The sequence below is a fragment of the Malaclemys terrapin genome, chromosome 13 (assembly GCF_027887155.1).
Source record: "Malaclemys terrapin pileata isolate rMalTer1 chromosome 13, rMalTer1.hap1, whole genome shotgun sequence".
Taxonomy (NCBI): Eukaryota; Metazoa; Chordata; order Testudines; family Emydidae; genus Malaclemys; species Malaclemys terrapin.
The window spans coordinates 11,031,448-11,038,645 of NC_071517.1; the positions used below are offsets into that span (position 1 = coordinate 11,031,448).

At 49.7% G+C, this 7,198-nt stretch overlaps 1 pseudogene; it reads right to left on the bottom strand.

The window, feature by feature from the left end:
- Positions 1-3,626: 3,626 nt before the first annotated feature.
- On the bottom strand, positions 3,627-3,723 carry LOC128848478 (small nucleolar RNA U3; annotated as a pseudogene).
- Positions 3,724-7,198: the final 3,475 nt, after the last annotated feature.

Sequence of the window (7,198 nt, forward strand, 5' to 3'; positions counted from 1 at the left end):
TGGAGTTGGTAGTACTGTGCTTTCCAAACAGGAAACAAATAACCTACCTCACCTTCATGCCCAATCCAAACAAGAATGAATTAAGTTAATCTTCATGAGAGAGTTCATAGTATGTTTGTCTCTCCTCTGCAACAATCTGCATTGAATTCTGCCTCTCTGAATGGCAGCCTGCAATTACTAATGAATAATTAGAGATTTCTAGTGTGTGAATGTTCCAAAGTCTGGATCAGGCACCGCAGAGGGCCATTCAACCCATTATAGAGTTAGGGCCCCAGTGGTACTTTTAGGTCAAGATCAGAATCTGATCTCTCGCCTAGGTCCTGGGTGTTTGAGCCAATGTTCTGGATCAAACCCATATTTAGAAAAAACACATTTTAAGAATGTCTCTCTTTTTGTAATGGTGTTACCATAACGGTAATTCCTGCTTAAATTACTCAGCATCTAAGATGCAAGAACTGGTTAACAAGCTGGTTTTTACTCTTCTGCTTTACACTCATCTGTTGCTCAGTTTGTTTTCTCTTTATAGTGAAGACGGATTTTTTCACATTTGGGAACAGCAGGCGGAAACTCACCTCTCACTTATAGCCTGCCACCTTAAGACATCCATAAAACTACTGGTATTTTCTCTTGGGCAGTTGGTAGATGCTCATTTAGATCTTTATCGAGCAGAAGTAACTGTGTCATCTAAACATGCCAGCATGAGGTGAAGTTAGCAAATGGAATCATGCCAACATGTGGCTAAAAATATCTTACACATTATTGCTAAATTCTACAGACAGAAACTACACTAAAACAGCTGGTTATTATCACTTGACCCTACAGAATGGGAGGACCATTCACCGGCTAGGTTTACTCTGCCCCATAGCACGAGAGTACAAATCGCAGTGCGCACCAAAGTGCTGCACTGAAACTCCCTTGGGCTGATGCCGTGGGTGTGAACTAAAAGGTTCCTAGTTTAGTCCTCGTCGAACTACATTAATGTGAATCACTTTGATGTGCACTGCTGTTCACACCAGCGTAGTCTGAATTTGGGAGCTCTCCTTGTATTCTGGGTTTAATGATGAAGCCCCCCCATGCTCCTAGATGTGGGAATAACATCGGGGTGTTTACATGGTAGGGTTTCTCCTAGCTCTTACAACTGAATGTGCCACCGTGGAGTTAGATTTGGCACCCCCAAACTGGCAGACCGCGGGAAAGCCGCTGAATGCACAGAAGCCACCCTGGCAGTGGCCCTGTGACGCTGCACTGCCTCCTATTCCTTCCATTCTGCTCGAGCTGGGTACCAGGGCTTTTCTCGCTCCTGAATGGGGACTCGGTCAGCATTAATTTGCACTCTATCTAGGTGCTTATATAGCCTTCATCACCACAGTGTCTGAGCACTCCATAATCATTAGCATGATTATATCCTCGTAGTACCCCTGTGGTTGTTCCCATTTTACAGACAAGGAAGCGGGGCACAGATTAGAGTAAGAGAATTGCCCTAAATCACACAGGAAGTTTCTGCCTGAGCTGGAATTGAGCACAGGTCCCCTGAGTCTCAGTCCTATGCCCTGTCCATTAGCCCACCACCTCTTTATTGGTTGAGCTTGTGAGACCCTTATATTCAAGTGGGTGGCATTTTTTTTTTCCTGTTTGGAAGTACCAGGGTAACTTTTGAATGCCACATCCAGTCAATTCCAAAATGTCAGGGAATGTTCTAGGTATCAAATGGAGAGAGCCCTACTGGATCTGGTGACAACTGGAAAAACTGAAAAAGGGAAATGGGGGACCCATGGAGTCACTGGGATCTGTAATTTTCTAAAGATCAAAGAACTGATGGATGGTAGAAATTAACATATTCCAACTCAACAATAACCCAGGTTTTATCTTAAACTCTTGACACCCAGAAAGCAAAAGGAAAGGAGAAAGAAGAAGAAAAATGATGATTGCGGGGGGGGGGGAGAGGGTGAGGAAGAGAGAGAATGAGCCTCTAGTAAACGGGTGGGCAAACTATGGTCCGGGGGCCGCATCGGTCCATCCAGACATTTTAATCTGGTCCCCGAGCTCCCGCCGGGGAGCAGGTCCTGGGGCTTGCTCCATTCCACACAGCTCCCAGAAGCAGCGGCATGCCCCACTCTGGCTCCTACATGTGGGGCAGTCAGGGGGCTCTGCATGCTGCCCCCACCCCAATACCCTCAAGGTATCTGCCCCAGTTCCCAGAAACAGTGGATATGGGGAGATTTTTGAAGGCTAGCTATGCGCTGGAGGTTAGTGGGATGATCAATTGAACCATTTCAGCTTATCAACAAGCACTAAACCAGTTGAGAAGGAACCAGAGATTAAATCTGAGGTAAGCCTAGTCTACTCATTTCCACATGTAGATGTGAAATATTTTGCAACCATTTCCTTGAACAGTAAATGTCTCTAATATAGACAAAGCATCAGTTTCACCTACTGAAAGGCAGAAGAGTACGCCAAGGCTAACGTTCTGTACACTACTGGGTAACTATGCAATTATACTTGTGCTACCATTGTAAATAAGCCGAAATGCCATGTTCAAAGTCTGAGACCCAAAGTGATTTTCTTCTTAATAAAGGAGTGAGAAAGCCAAGAGCTGAAAAATGACAGGGTTGTTCAACGGGGATTGCAAGCTCCATGCTTCTATTTTTGCTGGCTGGCACTTAAATTGCAGAAACATAAAGCATTAGTGGCTGTTACGTGACCTTAGAATGTAAACACGATTTACCGGTAATTTTTAAAGTGAAATTGTGCAGGCTATTAAACCTTAATACATGTGAATCTTTATTCCAGAAATTCCAGAAAAACAGCAACCTTCTATTTCATTGTCCAGTTGAATGGACATTATTGGTTTTTTTCTTTTCCTTTGTTGCCAGGAATTGTAGCTGGGATGGGCAGTTGGGGATGACACAGAAAGTACCATTGGGAATCATGGCGCCATCTGGGGCTATCGCCCATCCAGGGAGGATCTCAGCTGCTTCCAGGGCCTAGGGCAGAGGCTGGAGGGACTTACATCCTGCCCTCACCCAGCTGTTCCCTTCCTGCAGGGTCTGTTCCTTGGGCCCAGTGGCCTCTGCAGCCCCAGGCTGGGATCTGCCTTGTCAGCCTTCAACCTAACTGAACGAGGTTCAGGGTGGGGGTGACATCACACTCAAGTTTTGCCTAGAGTGGCAGACTGCATCGAACAGCCTCTGGGTGCAGCCAGGAGGATTCCAAGGATAAGCACTAAGGAAAGAGGAGGTGAAGTTCTGAGGATGTTGGCCATGCCCCACTGCTGTATCAGTCACTGTCCTATCCTGTATACTAGGGCAAATATTACAGTGACACACCAGGGAATTTGCTTGCCGGGGATGTTCACAAGAATAAAATGTGATCACTTGAACATTCAGAGAAAGTTAATACTAAAGAGAGGGCAAGAAGTGTCATCAAAGCAAGTTCATTTTAAATTCAGGCAAATACTTGAGATTTATTCCCCCTCTCCCCGCCCCCCCGGTAGCTGTTTAGCTCTTCCAAAAAAACCCCAACCAGCCAAATTACAGCTTCTGCAGAACCACTGCACAAAAAGGGGAGGAAAGAGTGCAGGAAAGAGAGGATGTAGGGCACAGCTAATGCTAACAGTGGTAGCTAAACCCAGAGGAAAATGTCTGGGTGGAGTAGAGCAAACACTTTTGGCTACACTTCTCTAGTTACAAACTATAGAAATGATCCCTGAAAGTATTGATACAAGCCTGAACAGTGCCTGGGGGAATGCTGGCTACATATGTCTGAAGGCTAGTGCCTTCCCACTTTACAGACACCATTGCCTAAGGGTATGTCTACACTACGAAATTAGTTCGAATTTATAGAAGCCGGTTTTATTGAAATCGGTTGTATACAGCCGATTGTGTATGTCCACACAATAAAATGCTCTAGGTGCTCTAGTCGGCAGACCGCGTCCACAGTACGAGGCTAGCGTCGACTTCCGGAGCATTGCACTATGGGTAGCTATCCCACAGCTATCCCACAGTTCCCGCAGTCTCCGCCGCCCCTTGGAATTCTGGGTTGAGATCCCAATGCCCGGATGATGCAAAACAGTGTCGCGGGCGGTTCTGGGTACATGTCGTCAGGCCCCTCCCTCCCCCGTCACAGCAACGGCAGACAATAGATTCGCGCCTTTTTATCTGGGTTACCTGGGTTACCTGTGCAGACAACATGGAGCCCGCTCAGCACAGCTGAGCTCACCGTCACCATATATCCTCTTGGTGCCGGCAGACGTGGGACTGCATTGCTACACAGCAGCAGCTGCTAACTGCCTTTTGGCGGTAGACGGTGCAGTAGACTGGTAGCCTTCATCGGCGATCTGGGTGCTGGCAGCCGTGGGGCTTGCCTTTTGGCAGTAAATGGTGTATTATGACTGTTAGCCGGCCTATTACAAGTCGGGTCATCGCACATTAGCAGAGTCTTCCCTGAGCAGCAGCTCGTGCAATAGGCCTGAAGACCATCGTCATACACCGCCCCGTATTTGCTGCCAAGCACCCAGAAAGATGCCGAGGGCTATCAGTCACGCTGCACCGTCGTCTTAAGATGTAAAAAATAGATTTTCTCTGTATTCATTTGCTTCCCCCTCCGTCCGTCAAATCAACGGCCTGCTAAACCCAGGGTTTTCAGTTTAATCTTTGGGGGGGACCAGTCTGTGACAGTTGTTTGTGTCTCTCCCTGATGCACAGCCACCGTTCTTTATTTTAATTCCCTGTGCCTGTACGCCATGTCGTCACTCGGCCCCCCTCCCTCCTTCCCCTAGGCCGTCAGATACTACGTTTGCGCCACAGCTCGAGCCGCGAAGCGGTTCACGCCTTTTCTTTGAATTCTGGGTTGAGATCCCAATGCCCGGATGATGCAAAACAGTGTCGCGGGCGGTTCTGGGTACATGTCGTCAGGCCCCTCCCTCCCCCGTCACAGCAACGGCAGACAATAGATTCGCGCCTTTTTACCTGGGTTACCTGGGTTACCTGTGCAGACAACATGGAGCCCGCTCAGCACAGCTGAGCTCACCGTCACCATATGTCCTCTGGGTGCCGGCAGACGTGGGACTGCATTGCTACACAGCAGCAGCTGCTAACTGCCTTTTGGCAGTAGACGGTGTAGCATGAGTGATAGCCGTGGGGCTGGCAGCCGTAGGGCTGCATTGCACCAGCCCCTTCCAGGCGATGGTATATTATGACTGGTACCCGTCGTCGTCGTACTGGAGTGGCTGTCAATCATGGCCACCTGGGCAGACATGCTACTGTCTCGATGATGACGGTTACCAGTCATAATGTACTATTTTCTGCCAATTGCCCAATATTGTCTGCTAAGCACCCAGAAGAGGCCGAGGGCGATGCTGGGTGCTGGCAGACGTGGGGCTGGCAGACATGGGGCTGCATTGCTACACAGCAGCAGCCCCTTGCCTTTTGGCAGATGATGGTATATTATGATTGGTACCCATCATCATCATACTGGTATGGCTGTCACTCATGCTGCAGCGTCGGCTGCCACCTTAAGATGTAAAAAATAGATTTATTCTGTGTTCATTTGCTTCCCCTTCCTCCGTGAAATCAACGGCCTGCTAAGCCCAGGGTTTCCAGTTTAATCTTTGGGGGGACCATTCTGTGTGACAGTTGTTTGTGTTTCTCCCTGTTCCTGTACCTGTACGCCATGTCGTCACTTGGCCCTCCCTCCCTCCCTCCCTCCCTCCCGCCCTCCTTCTCCTGGTCCATCAGATACTACTTTCGCGCCTTTTTTCTGACCAGGCGCCATAGCTAGCACTGGGATCATGGAGCCCGCTCAGATCACCGCGGCAATTATGAGCACTATGAACACCACGCGCATTGTCCTGGAGTATATGCAGAGCCAGAACATGCCAAGGCGAAACCCGGACCAGGCGAGGAGGCGATTGCAGCACGGCGACGAGAGTGATGAGGAAATTGACATGGCCATAGACCTCTCACAAGGCACAGGCCCCAGCAATGTGGAAATCATGGTGTCACTGGGGCAGGTTGATACCGTGGAACGCCGATTCTGGGCCCGGGAAACAAGCACAGACTGGTGGGATCGCATCGTGCTGCAGGTATGGGACGATTCCCAGTGGCTGCGAAACTTTCGCATGCGTAAGGCCACTTTCATGGAACTTTGTGACTTGCTTTCCCCTGCCCTGAAGCGCCAGAATACCAAGATGAGAGCAGCCCTCACAGTTGAGAAGCGAGTGGCGATAGCCCTGTGGAAGCTTGCAACGCCAGACAGCTACCGGTCAGTCGGGAATCAATTTGGAGTGGGCAAATCTACGGTGGGGGCTGCTGTGATCCAATTTGCCAGGGCAATGAAAGACCTGGTGATAGCAAGGGTAGTGACTCTGGGCAACGTGCAGTCAATAGTGGATGGTTTTGCTGAAATGGGATTCCCAAACTGTGGCGGGGCCATAGACGGAACCCATATCCCTATCTTGTCACCGGAGCACCAAGCCACCGACTACGTAAACCGCAAGGGGTACTTTTCAATGCTGCTGCAAGCCCTGGTGGATCACAAGGGACGTTTCACCAACATCAACGTGGGATGGCCGGGAAAGGTACATGATGCTCGCGTCTTCAGGAACTCTGCTCTGTTTCGAAAGCTGGAGGAAGGGACTTTCTTCCCGGACCAGAAAGTGACCATTGGGGATGTTGAAATGCCTATCGTGATCCTTGGGGACCCAGCCTACCCCTTAATGCCATGGCTCATGAAGCCGTACACAGGCAGCCTGGACAGGAGTCAGGACCTGTTCAACTACAGGCTGAGCAAGTGCCGAATGGTGGTGGAATGTGCATTTGGACGTTTAAAAGCGCGCTGGCGCAGCTTACTGACTCGCTCAGACCTCAGCGAAAAGAATATCCCCATTGTTATTGCTGCTTGCTGTGCGCTCCACAATATCTGTGAGAGTAAGGGGGAGACCTTTATGGCGGGGTGGGAGGTTGAGGCAACTCGCCTGGCCGCTGATTACGCGCAGCCAGACACCAGGGCGGTTAGAGGAGCACAGCAGGGCGCGGTGCGCATCAGAGAAGCTTTGAAAACGAGTTTTGTGACTGGCCAGGCTACTGTGTGAAACTTCTGTTTGTTTCTCCTTGATGAACCCTCCAACCCCCCCCCCCGACCCGGTTCACTCTACTTCCCTGTAAACCAACCACCCCACCCCACCCTCCCCTCCCCCTTG